The 17,407-nt window shown below is 46.8% G+C and overlaps 1 long non-coding RNA gene across 1 annotated transcript; it reads left to right on the top strand.

The window, feature by feature from the left end:
• The first annotated feature begins 12,443 nt into the window (after positions 1-12,443).
• Positions 12,444-17,110, top strand: LOC130596815 (uncharacterized). Its single transcript, XR_008971618.1, has 3 exons — positions 12,444-12,585; positions 15,295-15,405; positions 16,991-17,110. It is a non-coding gene; the product is annotated as an uncharacterized LOC130596815 (long non-coding RNA).
• Positions 17,111-17,407: the final 297 nt, after the last annotated feature.

Raw genomic sequence — 17,407 nt, 5'->3', positions numbered from 1 at the left:
TGCAGGTGGCATCAGCCCCTCTGTAGGAATCCGCAGAACAGACACTGCCACACCTTGGTACATGCCTGGAGTTGTTATTGGGAGGTTGCTACCACAAAGTTGTAAATAGGTTATCTCACATCCCCTTTCAGATGTAAACCGGAGGTGGAAAAGCAGAATGCAGTTGTTTGCTGCAGCCCTACAAGGGGGGAAGAGAATTTAAGAGAACCCCTATGTTGAGGGTTCCATGTACTGTACCCAGAGGGGTCACCAGTGATTTCAGTGGCCACGGTTTTGGAGACAGGGAAGTATGTGCTGTGGTTAGCGGTGCTGTTCCAGCTCCCTTGGCAGTGGTGCACAAGACCAGGGCCATGGATGTCTATCTGACTGCTGGGGCTCCTGTGGGTGTATAACAGAGCTGTTACACAGCTGGTGATTCCGGTGGTCTCCTCAAAGCACTGTGAGGTTATCAGTAAAGAACTCCAGATACCTCAGGCACTCCCCAACACACAAGTGGATGTAGGCATTTACAACTACTCTTGTACTTTGCACGGGAGATGGCCTCCAGTTTCAGTAAAAGACTGATTTACAGATATTGAACTTCTGTTGTGTGTTCTGCAGTCCAAAGACCATAAAAGGTGGAAAAAAAAGTAAAGTAAGCCAAGCCTCCTTCCCTCCATGATGCTTTCAGGCCTTCGATACACCTTGCCAACTTCAACATCACAATAACCTCTGCCTTTTTGAGAAGAGGAAGGATGTGGGGCACAAAACCCAAACATGATGAAATTCAGCTCTAACCTTCCCTCCTTCAGCCTGCAGTAGGTCCTCACTCTCAAACTGGTTCCAGCAAATGCCTGACATGCCCCAGTGGTAGCAGTTGCTTGGCACTTGCACTATTAGAGCTGAAAACTGGAGCTATAACCTCTTTCCCAAGTGGCCTGTAGTCCAAAGCGATCCAAAACACAAGAGCTGTCAATTGATGATCATACTTCGCAAACCCAAGGCAAACAACAAGCACAGAGGAATTTCCTGCTCTTTGCTCTGCTCGCCAGCGTCTGAATTTCGCAATCACACTGTCTGCAGATGGTCTCAGAAGAGTTTTCCTCTTTCACCAGATGAACTTGACCAAAAGGCAACACCCAAGGAAGGGGCAGTGAAACCGGATGCACTCATCACGCTGCTGTGGGAGAACCCCCTCTCCCCCTGGCTGTCTGCATTGCAGCCAGTCTAAATGAAACTAAACAGGGATTTTACATGTCAGATAAAGTGAGCACCACTTTAGTGAAGGGCAAATATCCCGGTCCCAGGAGTATGCATCTCACAGTGGGATCTCTGACATTGCTCAAGTGCATTTTTTCCTGATGTGGACTCCAAAGAAAGTATTTTTTACATGACTGTACCCTGTTTAGTATCTCCAGAGCTGTCTTAGAGACTCTTCCTGCTTCCTTTCCTCCTTCTTTTGTGTTCCTTCATGATCCTTACTACACTGCCTGGGAAAAGGCTGAAGTTTTGCTTGTCAAAAATCAATCAATACTAATGAGGATGTACTTGGCTGGCTCTACGAGATGAAAATACTGAGCTCTCACCTGCAACTGCTAAAATCTCAAAAAATATTCTGACCTCTTTGGCTGCAGCAATACACTTCAAAAATATGAATATTGTTATTGTCCAAATTCACAGGAGTTTTCCGCCCAGGTGCAGTTATTTATGATCAATATCTCAGTGTTGGAGATGCTGCGGACAGTGCAGGGCCAGAAGCAAATGAAGGGTGCTTGGCAGTGCTTCTTATCAGACTGAAAGGCAACACTGATAAGGGCTGGTTATCTCATAAAAGCAGACCAGAAATGTAATCAAATCGCTTAAAAAACCTTTGATGCATGTTGCCTAAACAAGGACGATTCCTTCTGAACGAAGGATGTCTAGTAGCTTGATGCACTGTGGTACACTGTTCTTACTCTGGAAGCCTGAAGTGCCACTTTCAGGAGAGAGGAAATGCTGCTTGAAGTTCTCTAATTAATAAAACTTCATTTTTTTTTAAAGTGTGTGCATTACTTATTGCAAATGTGTAATTTTTCTGAGGATCTGCTCACTGCCGGCTCCTACGGAAGCCCATGCAGATGGCTCAGTGCTCATGAATGGACCAGAACTGTGGTGGGTACACAAGGCATACAGGGGTTTTAATCTTTGAGTTCACCCCTTGGCTCATGAATTTTTCTGCCTGATTATCCTGACAAGTGCCTCTGCCCTCAGGACTATCCTTTTATTTAAGAAATTACTGAAAGAAAACACTGAGCATGACTTGGCTTAAACAGCAGGCACATAAGAAGAATGGAGCCTACAGCAAAATACAGCAGGTATTTACTTGTATCTGGAGATGAGGATGCTGCATACTGCGGCGGAGCAGGACCAAGCTGTGTGTTTATGAGTGGGTCATACCATGGGTCATACCTTCCTCTGCTCTCTTGCCTATGGTGACATGGGGACACAGAGCTTTTAGCAACTCTTTTAGTGAAGTACTGTATGGGTAATTATCTGATGTACCTTTTAAACTGGTCCCTGTGCAAACGGGTCCCTGTGTAGCACTTTGGAAGCTCTCCTGGCTCCCAGTGGGTCATATGGGACATAAGAGACCAAAAATGCTGCCTGGGCAGCAAGCAGAGAGAGATGCTGAGTGGGGAAGAAGGAAGGTGGGGTCATTTCTCAGGTTGTTGCTTAGTGTCCTTGCTCATAGGTCATTCCCCCATCTGGTTCGGGGGATTTGGATCCTCATCAAGTGCTCCAGCTTTCCCCAGGCAGGCAGACAGGTGATTACAGTGTAACAGCAATAGGAAGCCCTTTCCTGATCAGTGTAATTTGTTGTTTTGTTTTTGAAGGTTTGAGTCATTCTTTTTCTCTCTAGATATATTGGTAATGATTAATGAATCAGTTATTGCAGGGGATTTGTCTCCTGGGTGCCTTCTCTGTGCCTGATAAAACTGCACAGCCACTTCAGCATCAGTCATGGCAGTATTTGAATCAAACCAACGGGACTGTGGTGCAGAAAAGTGGGGGAACGGAGCACAAGGTGACACCGACTTCTGAAGGTGGAGAGCCCATCAACCGTACCGAGATGCCAGCAAGCCGCCTGCAGTGCTTGAAAGCTGTCCTACCAACCCTGCTCCCCCACATGCAATGGCAAGGGAATGATTGACACTTTGCAGCCCTGGTTTGACAAAGATGGGAACAAAATGGGGTTACTAGAAGGGGTTGATTAGAGCTGGAAACTGTGACTTTTGCTTGGTGACTGGGAGCATGGCCATCATAGTCTCACACCACCGGGGAGCTCTCCTGCATGTCAGGTTTATGAGCTCCACTGGAAACTGGGCAGCGTTCCTACATCTTCATGACAAAATAGAAGATTTTGTTACACTACCGGTTTCCAATGAAAAACCTTGACAGAAAATACCCTGCAGACAGCTCTCCTGTGCCCTGCTGTACTGTGCCTTTTCTATTTGCCTTCTCAATCTTACCTCAAGACCTTTGGGACAGGACACATTTACAGAATGAGTTTATCTTACTGTCGTCCAGCACCAGGACATGTCTTTCACCTGGGCTGTGAGGTTAAACTTTGAATGACACCATCCACTTGTTTCTAATGTCTCTTGGGCACCAAAGGAATTGTTATTCTAACATTCGGAAACAACCAAAATTCACATACTCTGGAAAAAGTGAGTCATTTAATACAAGACACTGCACAAAATGATGACTAAACAGAGCTGAGACTCTCACACTGTGCAAGATGAGAGCTCAAGAAATCTCTTCTCAGTCCTGTGTGACTCATTTCTGTAGAATGAATGAGCATTTTACTAACGGTAAGCAATCTAGCAACCGAAATGGTGTTAGTTTATGTTGTTCCTGTAACACTCCACATCAAAATGATGGTTATCAGCCGGACTAAACCTGCTATGAGTCCCAAAATGTTGTGTTGGGTACTTCTTTGTAACAGTTTTTATTTTCTGGGAAGTCGTTGATGGAGATCTATTACAAAAATACTAATAAAACTAGGTTATCTATATAGCCTGGCAGGAAACAACCTGGCTCTTCCCAGGGCTGGGTGATCTATTCTCCTGCTGCTTGCTCTTGCACGTGCTAAGAACCACTGAACTCCCTGGTGACCTTTCCTATTCAAAACCTGAGGATTATGAACATAGAAACAAGTAATCTCATAGCCCTGTGACGTTTTTAAGCATCTTCTAACTACACATTCCTCTGAAAGGCAAATGAACCCCCAAACAGTCTTCAACGATAAAAGCATAAAATGAAGAAAAAACCCCAGAGCCTAGGGGCTGTCCCCATTGTGCAAAAGTAACCATGGACCCCCATAACCATGGCTGCTCCCATTACTTTGGTTGCTGTGTCTCCACCTTGATGGACTGGCAAGAAAAATCCCAGGAAGGTGCAAACCAGGCTGCTGGGGACTCGCTCAAAGGCCTGATTTGTCTCTGATTTCAGTGAGGGTGAATCAGGTCTGGACTGGAGGTTAACACTCCCCCCATCTGACACAGTTTGAAGGAACAGAGGTTACCAAGCTGCGTCACAGCCTCACCAAAGCTGAGAGCGGCGGAAAATGCAACGTTAGGTATTACATTTGCTTAGCTGAGATGTACAGATCAGATGAGTATCCTCTCACAGCCAAAGTTAGCAAGACTTTTATTAGCAATTTTTTAGACCACATTTGACTCCTTAGATGGCAGAGGGACAGAGAAAACCCAAATGACAGAGAGATCTGTCAGCAGTGACAGACTGTTGCATCAAGAGACGCAAGATTGCTGCAGATCAAGAGAGCTTCATCTGCTTGATCAGATCAAGCAAGCTGATGCATCCTTGTATCTCCCGTCCTAAATCTAAGCAGTGAAAGCAAATTACTGTTACACATCACCAGCAGTTTGTCCCAATAACCCCCAATTCTGGTCAGCTTCTCAAATGCAGAGGAAACAAATCCTACACAGGATGCCAAAACAGATAAATAGAAAGCATTTCCTTTCCTGTGTCAGCAGAAAGCTATCAGGAAGCTTGAAGATCCAGGGTCTACTCATGGTTTCAGTAAACAGCTCATGGGTGCTGCAGAGGGGAGACCTTTCTCCTGTCACCCAGGGCTGAAAAGCTGCTTTATGCACAGCCTGCAGTGATGGCTTGAAACAAATCCCCAAGAGGCTGAGTAACCTTTGGCTTTTCCCTGTGTGGGTACAACCTCTGCTGCACACAGCAGCCCGCACTGTGAACCACCCACCACTAGCAATGCTTCTGAGAGCGGGCAGGTTTTCAGGGCAGCAGTCAGGCTCACAGGAATGGAGATGCTCCACAGGGATGTTCTGTGCTCCAGGGCCCGTGCTGGGGCAGCAGATCAGCTTATTGAGAGATCCCCAAAGCCCTTTGCAGTCAAAAACAGAGCTTCTGTTCCCTTTGTTTGCATCCTCATATGAAATTCCACAGTTGTTAAAGGAAATTGTTTTTTCACTTGAACTATGATTCCCTGAGAGATTTGGGCTGGTTCATGAACCAGCACATCTGACCCTGCACATAGCTGTGGCTGCAAGTCAGGCTGCTCTTGGTGAAATGTTCACAGACCCATCTGTCTGCCAAGAGATTGGAGCTATTTTCTGCACCAAAAGACTAGAGCACTTCTTCCCCTGGTTTCATGGGCACTGCAGACCCTGCTGTTCCTTTGGGCGCCTGAGGAAGCCCAGTCCATCCTCTTTCTAACCATGCTGAGTAATGCATGTGATCAGCTCAAGGGCTATCTTTGGTTCAAGTTCTCTTCTTCAACACCTGCCAGGCAGCACAAAATAAACTGTAAGGCATGCACTAGCCCCGGGGGGTGGAGGTGTGAAATCTTCCCCAAACCTTTCATCCTCTGCTGGCTGAACCTTCGTGGCCCCATCACTTTGTCTCATAATACCAAGAAACAGCAGTGCTCCTCAAACCATGAGCAGAGAAGCAGTTCTAGCATGCAGCTCCCAAGGGAGCGGAGCAGCACAGCCCTCCTGCTGGGGGGCCAGCACTAAGGAGACCTTGCGCTTGTGATGTTTCACTTCTCAGTTGCTCTGAGCTGGTGATTTCTGTCCGTCCAGTCCAACAGGTCCCAGCAAACTTTGCCTCTTGGAAGAAAACTGGTTTATATTTCAATGCTTTTAAGTGTGTGTCAGTCAGGAATCACATCACTGCAGCAGTACTGTGTGAGCAGGGAGTTGAAATGAAAGACATTTCAGAGCAGATATACGATGGTGCACGAAGAGGGAAATTTCTAGGTCATAGGAATGACCAGAACAGTTAAAATATATATCTGAGGTTAAACAGCATATTTGCACCACTTAATTTTTAAGGCAAGAACAGACCCTTTCTCATGATTTTGCTGGGAAGCTCCTTTCAAAGAAAGATTGATGATGACCCAAGCAGCCGTTTCTGAGAAGGAAAACACAGATAGCATTTTTCTACAACAAGGTCATCTTTCGGGGATCTGTTTTCTTAAGCATTAATGATCCAGATGAGGGACTTTAAACTAGACCTCACACGACCGACGTGAACAGGTTGAACTGAAGAGAAGGTTTTGTTCCTTGCACTGAATTATGCTGCTGCAAGACACTGAGTTGGCTTGGAAAATGGGGCTATTTTGATATCAATGCCTCAAAATTATGGAAAATTAGGAGTAACTGGGTTCTTTCCAACAGATGCTGGCTCCATTTTCTTTAATTCACAGAAATTCCTCCGAATTGCATTTAAAATAGCTTTGAGGGTGTTTTGTGATGAAATCGGGTGTTTTTGAACGCGAAGAAGACATTTGGGCACCGCGGCTCTGGACGGGGAGCAGACGGCAGCGCAGGGTGCTTGCTCCAAAGCAAGCCCCTTTGCAGGGCGCACGAAGGGCACGCTGCGCCCGAGCGCATCCTGCATCGGGGTTTCCGGCTCTGCACACTTGTGCCTCGCTGCGGGCAGCGGGAATCACCGCTCCCGTGTGCGCATCGTGCCCTCTGCTGGGAAAGCAGCGGCTTCGCCCAGGCCAAAGGAAGATCCTGGTTTGCCCGGGCAGATGCTGCGGCACGGAGTGATGCTGGGGGGAGGCAGCTCCAGAGCGGGTCTCGTAACAGCACCTTTCACCTGCCACCCCAGGCCCACTTATTCACACCTGGGTGTGGGAGCTCTCCCTTGCATGCTGCAGCTATGCCAAATCTCACTGGGCGTGATTTTCGGCTCCTTTACCCCCAAGATTATTTGAGTTAGGGCAAGCAATTAACATGACTATAGAGCCACTGCTGGAGAATCAATCTGTCCCACTTAGACTGTGCTAAACACAGATAGTCATGGAAATTAATACTGAACATGGACAGACGCATACTTTGGTCTAAGACTCCTCCTTTATTTAAACTTTTAGCCCAAATGTGGGTTCATTTTCTGCTGCTTGCATTTGCTTTCTGACTTCTGGTATTTGTAAGCCTCTTCCAGTTCTCTGAGAACAAAAGGGGAACCCCAAGGGGAAAAGGGGAAGGACAATAAAGCACAACTTCTACAGAAGAAAGTCTCTTAAAAGCAAACCCAAAAGTATTAGAATCACAGAATGGGTGAAAGGGTTAGAAAGGACCTTAAAATCATCCAGCTCCAACCCCCTGCCACGGGCAGGGACACCTTCCACTAGAGCGGGTTGTTCCAAGCCACCTCCAACCTGGCCTTGAACACTGCCAGGGCTGGGGCAGCCACAGCTTCCTTGGGCAACCTGTGTCAGTGTCAAAATCAGAACCTTGCTTCTTAAAACCTGCATTTTGTTGTATCTCCTCCATTTTAATGCTCATCGAGCGTATTCAGCTCCCCCATCTAATGACAGGAAATTAATATATAGGAAATAGCTGAAAATCAAGTTGCGTTATTATTGTGTTAAATTGTTATTATTGTGTTATCGCTGTGTTATTACTGTGTTAAATCAATGTGCATTACTTGCAAAGACCTAGATCATGAAACTTTAGTAGCTGAAAGCACGCATGTTCTGTTTCATGATGCGTGAGCTTATGTTTAACTATCAAGGTCTGTGCAGTACCATGGCTGACTGCAACTTCTCTGGAGTTTCTTTGAAAAGAAAAGCTGAATTTTCAAATAAGTAAAGCCCTGCATAATTTAAACTATTTTTTTTTTCTCTTTTCATCTGGAAACTGAAAACAAAAATTGCCACCTAAAAAAAAGAACCACGGCGTCACAGGATCCCGATTCTAGTTGCCAAATGAGTTTTTTTTTCATTCCCCTTTTTCATTCCTAAATATTCCCTCTCATCTGACTATTTTTCTCAAAATGCCTTTTCCACAGGGAAAAGAGTCCCTCTTTGCTCCCATAAAGGTGACCCCAGGACCGTGATTAACTACCCCCCTGCACACAGCCTTCTGCCAAAGCCATCAACACAGCCAAAGCCCCACCAGCCAGCGTCAGAATATTAGTGCTGGGGAAATGATCAGTAACAGGTGTTTGCAGGAAAAAAGAAAGCACAGAGTTTCGATCTCTTGCGATGAATGAACATTACACAGCACAGGGAAGACAGGAGCATCCTGCCCAGCTTTGCTCACCTGAGGAGGCCACGCTGGAGCAGTGGCAGGTAGCTCATCACATAGCGTAGGTGTGCGCGTACTGGGTACTCGGAGCAAGTAGTCAGCACTAGGACAGACATAACCAGTTTGTAGCAGGTTTATGTGAATCCTCACCTTGCTTTTGCAAGGGGTGTGAACCCGTGAGCAATGTGGGTCATGCAGTCAGGGCATGGCCTGTCAAAGCTCCACCGTGACATATGGTTTTCAATTTAACAGGAGCTTACCAGGGTATCAGATGACGCCGTGACTTGGAAGTCACCCCACAGCATGATGTTTGCAAGAAAAAGTGCTCGATTCCAGCTGCATGACCCAGCACCCCCAACATCCTGCACATACATCTTCCAATAATCAGGGGAAAAACAGATTGCAGGTACAGATGTGGCACCAGGAGCCCGAGCCCCGAGAGCTGGGCAGTGCACCGAGGCACGCAGGGCTGAGAGGATGCAGCAGGGATGTGGAAGGGCCATACCCGATTAAATCACTGTGGGGTGAGTGATGCTCCCAGCTGTTAGCACTGGTCTGCACCGAGGCACACAGGGCTGAGAAGATGCAGCAGGGATGTGGAAGGGCCATATCCAATCAAACCACTGCGGGGTGAGTGATGCTCCCAGCTGTCAGCACTGGTCCCCTCCAGCCACCATGCTGTGTGAGGGTAACAGCTTCTCACCTCATACAATGGATGACTTAATTTCCTGGCATTTTGGGGTTTGTTTCATGTTTAGTGCTATTTGTTTTCATGTTTTAATCCTGCTTGGTGCAGGCTCAGCCCTGCAGCGAGGCAGCTGCCTGCTGAGGCTGGTGCCAGCATGGAGGATCGGAGAGGGAGCACAGGCATTGCTGTCCCTGTTAGGGGTTTAGTGAGCAATGCTTTTGTCCAAAGCATTATTTGTTTGCCTTCTCCACCTCTTTGTCTTAGAGGAATGAGATGTAATTAAAGCTTAACTCAGGGCTTTGGGATAATTCCCAAAGATGGGGACAGCATGCGCTCACTCCTGTCAGATTTCATGTGCTGGTAGATTGTGTAGTAAAGCAATAAATAGTGCATGTGAAACAGCACAGTGTTTGAGTCCGCAGCAAATCATTTATGTCCTCACAGCAGCTTCTCAGGAAGAAAAGACAGGCCCAGGGCTGTGCAGAACCGACTCGCCACAGATGTGAGAGCATCTGAGCAGAGGCTTAGGCTGGTCTGATGGTGCTGGTCAGCACTCAGTAGGGATGTGCCTGTAAGACACCAGCACTCCAGCACCATCAGCGCTCTGGGAAGGGTTTTCAATCTCATTATGGAAACCCTGCCAGATGCCTGGTCTAAAAGGTGACAGGGCTATGAAGAGGCTGGCTCTTGCCTTGACCCATGCTTCGGACACTGTCTCTCCCGGCGCTGCTCAGTCAGACAGTCAGTGTGTCAGCACTGCTTGATGTGTTGCTTCGTGTCGTATTTCCACCTTTTAGGGCAATAAAGGCAATTATGCAGCAAAAGTCCCTGTGCCAAGGGCCCATCTGAGCTGTGTACAAGGCGTTTGCACCTTGCAGCGCTCTCCTGGTCGCAGTCTTTGCGCGTCCGGGAGCGGGCTCTGGGCTGCCTTCCGTGGCACTCAGCTCCACGGGCTCCTTCACTGGACACCGCTGAACTGCAGCCCCTTTGGCAGCTTGCACACTGCCCATCTTGCTGGGCCTGCGTTGGGATTCCTCCGGTTCTCCGGTAACACGGGGCTGTTTCACAGGATTGGTGTTTGCCAGCAATACAACTCACGGCATCAGCGCACCACGGGGCACAGCCTGGCGTTTGGTAAAGCTGAGCCCCTTCCGTTTGCTGTAGCAGCACATGAATGATTTCCGGCCGTTCCAACAGGAGATGTGACAGACTGTACATTTTGATTGTCCTTTTTCTCTCCCTCTGATCTCCGTGCTTTCCTGAAATGAGACTGGACAGGCACCCAAACCAGAAGCATCTGTTTCTCCTTTCAGTGTCAGCAGTGTAAATAAAGCGTATTTGTGATGTTTGGATTTCATAAACATATTGTTTTTGGCTTTTCTTTGCATATGCTGTGGAGCTTTGCTGCAGAGCTGGACAGACGGATGAGCGTGGCTCTGATCTGTGGCCAGGCACACAGAAGTCTGTTTACAGAGACGGGTAACCATTGGGAAGTGTTGGACCCTGCCTGTCATTTACAGGAACTGCGATTTACCCTGGCCCTGTGCTGAAACAGCTCCTGTAACAGCAGCTGCTGGAGGGGCCATGGAGCTCGCTGGGGTACCGGCACCCCAAGGCCAGCGGGCACCCATCGCCTTTCCACCCTGCTCCAACCTCCACCCACACACTCGCCAGCTAAAATCATGCTTGTTGCCACGGTGGGGAGCCAGCATCCCTCTGGAATGATGGTTTGCCTGTCCGGCTGCCAGCCGAGTCCCAGAGCGGGCTAAATCCTTCCTGGTGCTCAGAAACGATTACCCGGGGCTCTGCTGCAAGGGGCTGCCTCCTCCCTGGTTTTGGATAGAGTTAACCAAGCACCTTGAGGTTTCAAAATTCAGGACAGATGCATAAACAGAGGAGGCAGCAAATGATGATTTGAATCCTATTTTAGTTCATTTCTTCTTTTTCAGCAGTGCAGTAGGAATATTTACCCACTGCAGCTTCACTGGGGTGAGCAGTGCTAACTAGCTCGCTTTTCCCAAAGAGGATTTGTAACGAGACATGCTGTGGCCTTGAGAATAAGGAAAGCAGGCATCTTCCTTGTAAACACAGCAGCACAGTGGTCTGCTGGAATTCACCCCAGAACAGGAAAAACCCCTCAGGTTGAGAGGTCACACCATAAGCAGATAGTGTGCCACAGTTTACATTTTGAGATCTACAAACATGCATAAACACATCAGATTTTCCTTTGCCTGCTGGCATTCCTAGCATGAATACCGGCACACACGGCCCTCAACGCTGCTCTACTGCAGAGCTGCTTGTGGGACCTCCGGGGCTTGCAGACCCCAATCCCAACTATCTTTCTCTCCTTGAAACCTTGAATGCCTTTTAGACATCAGACAAAGCCATGACCTGGCAGCTTTTTCCCAGTCTCCTCGCACAATGCCCTGTTTTTCCAGGTAGCTCAGAGGAAGGTGAGGAGGAGGATGGCATGCAAACCCTGGTTGCCCTCCAGGCTGGAAGCGATGGTTCTGCTTCAGACCACCCCACCTGAACGTGGGATTGCTTTCTGCCAAACAAAAGTCAGTTGTGGGACTTAGTGGCTACCCTCACAGTTGATATGTACGTGAGAAAATGCAGATTTGCCTGTTCCATAGCTGATTCAGGATGCAGGAGCAGCTCAGCCACAGAAGTACAGATAAGCAGCATGGAGGGATATTATTCAAAGGGCAAGCTTTGTTCAAGGAGGTAAATAAAAAGTATGGGAAAACATCAGAAGGAGAGGGATATTCTGAGAGGAAAAAGGGCTTTTCTCCGAGGAGGCTGTGCTGAGTACCAGAAAGAGGAGCCATCAGTGCCTCTAGCCCATACATCTCCTGGAGTTGCTGACCTTCAATCCAGGCAAACTCTGCTCCTTGCTGAGGTCAGAACTTGTATTTGCTTTTCGAGAAATGCCTCAGCGCTGCGGTCTCCTTCATCCAAAAGCAACAACCTCGTGTTTCTTGGGGAGGAGAAGGGAAGGGAAGACAATTGCAGGCTGAAACTGGTATGGAATAGCTGCTTAAACACAGCCCCCTGCACTTGCAAACCTCCTGATCACGGCTGGGTAAGGCAGAGCTGCCAAGTCCCGCTGTCACAGGGCAGCAGGGCTGCTCAGCAATGGTTTCATGCCAACCGATGACAGCAGCCAAAGAACCGGGGGTTTCTGACGTTATGGCTAGATGCTTAACCAGAAGAAGCTGCTCACCCAGGAAGCCCAATGCTCTGGAGATGGATCCTGGGCTCAAAGTCTGATCCACAGCCTGGGTCCTAATTGCCCCAAGTGAAGAAGGGAGAGGCTGGAGGCTCGGAAAGCAGCTTAAAAGCTGTCAGGTAGGGAAGTGGGAGAAGTTCTCAATGGGCTTAGCCTGCTTTCAGAATCCTGAGAAATTTCAGGCTCACCTTGCTATTTTCCCCCATCTTTTTCCCTTATGTGGAAGGCAGCTGTCATTATTCCCTTAATTATTTGTGTGCAAAGTATGCGAGAGCCTCCTTTAAAAAGAGGGGTTTTTTATTCAATTAGCTGCATGTTTCATCGACGAGACAGACACGTGAAGCAGCTGAAAGAAGAAAGGCATTTTTGAATACCTACATGGATAAAGAGCAGAGATGAAAAGCAGATGTTGGAGGCAGCTGTGTAAAACAAATACTGAATAGGCCAGAAAAGGGATCGTAAAGAAATAACATCCCAGCAATATGCTTCATGAGCACCACCTCTGCATTACTGTTTAGAGCAGGCAGGTTTCGAGCTGGCCAGGTTTGCAGACACCGCCTTTTGTCTCCCTGTTAATGCTTTGCCAGTTTATAGCCATGCCAATACCCCAAAACTGCCCTGAGCACCAAGAAGGCATTGCTCCAGCTGCCTCTGGGGCTGGGTGATGGCTCTATGCAACCACCTGATAAATGTGTGAACTTCACTGTCCCCTCCACGTTATTTACTTGTTGTAGAAATACATGCTCAGAAATGCTGATCCTCACTGCAAGATAATATCTAGGGAGCCAAAATATGCTGCCTCCAAACAAACACAGTCACATATAAACTCATCGGGTAAATGCATTTGGAACAGCTAAAGCTGTGAAGCTAAAAAAGCTAAGACTGTATTAAACCCATATTTTATTTTGCTGAGAATCTGAATTTGCAGGTTTAAACATAATTTTCAAGCACCAGAGGGAGCAGATGAAAAGCAAAGAGCAACACTTCCCACTTGCCTTCAGTGCAGACACCAATACGTGCACGATTTGTTCTGCAGCTCTAAACACTGTTTCACATGGGCTGGTTCTGCACTGCCCGTGCACCACATGGGTTCAGAAACCTGGCTGAAGTGAGGGCAGTCACACACAAGCTTCTGTGCTGCCCCACTTTGCCAAAAGGACTCGTCTCCCCTCACGTCACAGTATGTGCTCACAGGAATTGCACAAGGGCAATCAAGTCTTATTCCTGTGTTCAGTTGCTTCATCCAGGTATTTCCGAGGACTGCAGATGGTTTCAGCCCAAATTTAATACAAAAGACAGAAACGTGATCTCTTTTTCCCTATTAAATCAAAGCTAAAATATAATAATTGCATAAAGGATGCTGCAGTGATTAAGCAATTTAGTGCACCGCGAGACTCTTTATCCTACTCAATACAACATAAAACTTTAGTCAAGTTCCTGAGACACAAAACTGCCTGTCATGGTAGGTTTCTCTTTGACACTAATGTTGAAGATGCCACGTTTCATTGTCTGCAGTAATTCTCCAAGGGGAGAAAGGCAGGCAAAGAAAATAGTTTGGCATCTGACCAACTATTCAAAATATTTAACAGTGACCTTGAGAATTAGAAAAGGGTCCATTAAAAACCCTTGTTTAAGGAAAAAAGAAAGGACAAAAATGTGCTTCCTTGCAGAATCTGGTACTGATGCATGTTTACTGCAAAGTTTATCTCAGATATGCTCTGTATACAATGAAAATGAGCTTGAATAAGAAGGAAAAGGAAGCAAGTTTAACTCCTTGTCTTAGAATTACTCTGTGACCCTGCCTGCATTTGGAAATTCATTCAATTTCCAGAATACCTGATCACTTCATTCCAAAGAGTCAACCAGCTGCCCAGAGCAAGGAGAGGAGCAAGACATCACACTTATGCTTAGGTGGAAACTTTTCTAATTTATGAAAAGGATATTTATGGTTCATTGCATTTACAGCAGGTCCAGCTGGCAGAGTAGATAAGCCATGGATCTGCCTTAGACAGCAGCACTCGAGGTGATGTATACCAAAAGCAGCAGCTTCAGCAGCTTCTGGGTGAGGGCAGATCATGTGCAGAAGCCCAAGAAACAAGATCAGAGCTCTCTGGCATTGACAATGTACTCTTGGGTACCAGTGGCAGTGAAGGACCCAGGCAGGGTGTATCAAATCTCATTTGTCCTTTATGGTTTCCCATCCCTATGCTGTAGAGGGAGTGTATTTGGATAAAAGGAGCAGAAAGACACTTCCCTGGTCAGTTAAAATGGGCACAACAGGGCCACCAAGTTGGGGATGGAGTTGGGAGAAGGGGGCTCATGTCACCCTGGGGTCCCTGTTCTCTGGGTGTTGGGCACAGATGGTTAAAGGTTGGTGCTTTGCCCATCACCATGCCTTCCAGCTATTAAACTACAACTGCTTCTACTGTATATTTTCAGCATGCATCTCTACACACTTAGTATTGTTTCTAAACACAAACACAAGTTCACATTTTAAGGCTTCTTTTGCACAAAGATTTTAATTTAATAGGTGTGCAGTGACCTGCATGCTGCTGTGAGACACTGTCAATGGTTAAAACAGTTACTTTCCTCTTCTAGCAACCTGAAAAACAACCCCTGGAGAGCCAGGTGTTGCTCTGTGTTTCTTCAGCATGGTTTTTGTGGTCCAACAGACAGGAAAGAGGAGCTTTTTGATGGGGAGACCCCATTTGTCCTTTCAGACCGGTGCAGTAGGCTACTTAATGTGAGGCTTGCTTTAAGCACTGTGAAGCTGCGTGACTTCCTTTTCCCATATTATCAGGCCTGTTAGATTTCCTTGAATTTCTTAGGTGTGGCCCTGGAGGATGAACCCACACGAGAGGCCTGGGGAAGCACAGATGTGCTTTGGGTCAAACTGCAAAGAAATGTGGGTGTCTCCAACTGGGAAAGCTCAGAACAGGGTAAGAGGACAGGCATGGTAGCCTGTGATACTCAAGGTCAGGTAACTGTGCTTTAACCTCCTCTACTGTGCTTTAACCTCCAATAATGCTTACCTGCCTTTTTATGGACTATAGACTGCCAGCTGCTTACTCATGCCCCAGGAGCACATAAACTAGAAAAGAAACCATAACCATCTTGGTTTTGCCAGCACAAGACTGTTTCAGTCTAGGCATTTAGTTTCTGCCATGGCTTTTTGCACACAGTGGATCTTCCCCAGCTCCCAATCGCTCAGTGATGCTCTTCCCATAGGTTAACAGAGGGATATGGGAAATGTTAAATAGTTTCCAGACTTCCAGCCCCCAGCCACAAAAAGAAATAAACCAAATAATTTAAGTTATGGTACATTTTCCACTAAATGCTCTTGTATACTACCACATTGCTGCTCCATTTGGAGGGGCTCCCTGCTCCAGCGGGACCTGTGTTATCCATCCTTCTAGTGTAGCACTGCCCAAGCTTGCATCCATGCTTAGCTTTTATAGACCTAGAACCAATCTTCCTCACAGATATAGCATTTTTTTCCCCAAAACCAGTCTTTTTAGGAAAAGAAAAAAAAACCAAAACCCAACAACCAATCCTAAAACCAACAATACTTTTTTTTTTTATCATCTTGTACCTCTTATGAGGCTGTAGGAAACTGCGTCATGCACCAACACTTCAAAGTATTATTAAAACAAAGATCAAAACAAGCACTCTGAATCTAAAGAGCACGTAAAAAGTTATGCAAACAACCCCGAGGAGATCCAGCAATGCCACCAGTCTTTTCAGGGCCCCTGCTGAGCCACAGTGTGCCTTAGCAGACAGCAGCGCTTTGGTGTAAGTCTGGTCAAAAAGACCCATCAAGGGAAAAGGGACATAGAAAGTAACCAAGGTAAGAGTCAGCCACACAGCAAGTGGCTCACCCATGGCCTCTGGGACTGGCCATGTCCAAAGCTCAGATTTGTTCAGTTTTGTGTGACCTGCCAAGAGATGGATGAATTAGGCACATGCACCTAAGCTCCTGTTCACCCCAAGATGAGTGCAACATGTCCCTTTTCTTTGTGATTCAAGACTAAAAATCTGCCTGAAATTCACTTGAGCACCCGGCAGCATTTCTCACTGTCTTTATACCTACACACACATTCAATCTTAATTTCCTGTAATTTTCATACAATCATAGAAACATAAAATGGTTTGGGTTGGAAGGGACCTTAAAGCTCATGCAGTTCCAACCCACTCCCACGGGCAGGGACAACTTCCACTAGAGCAGCTTGCTCCAAGCCCCTGTGTCCAACCTGGCCTTTCATAAAATGTATACCTTATGATGCATTTTTTTTCTGTAATATATGCATTACTTTTTAACTTGTGTGATGTGTTAAATGATTAGCGTTGTCAACAACATGGTTTCAATACAGTTTTTTGGATGACTTTGTGAACTGGTTGCCAGCTGGACAGAATATGGAACCTAGATCCAACTTTCTGTTAAATGTTTTTCAAAGAAAACAGGGTTTCTTTAGGTATATTGAAAGTTTTCCTAAGATTTTAATTGATTTTCCCTTCTATCCTCAGTTTTGGCATCTGACATGGATCCATCTGGACTTGCTGATGGATGGTAGGGACCTGGGGGGGTCAAAAGAGCATGCTGAAGACAAAACGTGTACCAACAGCTGTCAGGCATCGCTGTTAATGAAGGAGAAGCAAAGATTGTATCTGTATAGCACAAAGAACCAGCTTATCTTGACTAGTAAGGCCACAAGTTAAAATAGGGTTTATTAGCAGAATAAAACCAGCGAGCCCCTCCAACAGTGTCAGTCCCAGGGGAGCTGGGAGCTGTGGCCGCAGCTGTGGTGGCGTGACACCAGTGTGGCTGAGCACTGGCCAGGCTGGCAAAGACCCTCGTGGACGAAATGCCAAACACATCCACCTTGTACTCAGAAGATAAAGCACGTGTTGAGGGCTGCACAAACAACAAGGAACAGTCACACG

This window comes from Pezoporus wallicus, unplaced genomic scaffold (assembly GCF_028554395.1).
Source record: "Pezoporus wallicus isolate ANWC-B61680 ecotype Strahan unplaced genomic scaffold, APGP_CSIRO_Pwel_v1 contig_5104, whole genome shotgun sequence".
Classification (NCBI taxonomy): Eukaryota; Metazoa; Chordata; class Aves; order Psittaciformes; family Psittacidae; genus Pezoporus; species Pezoporus wallicus.
The sequence above is the reverse complement of the archived record's forward strand: the minus strand, read 5'-3'. Positions and strand labels throughout refer to the sequence as shown.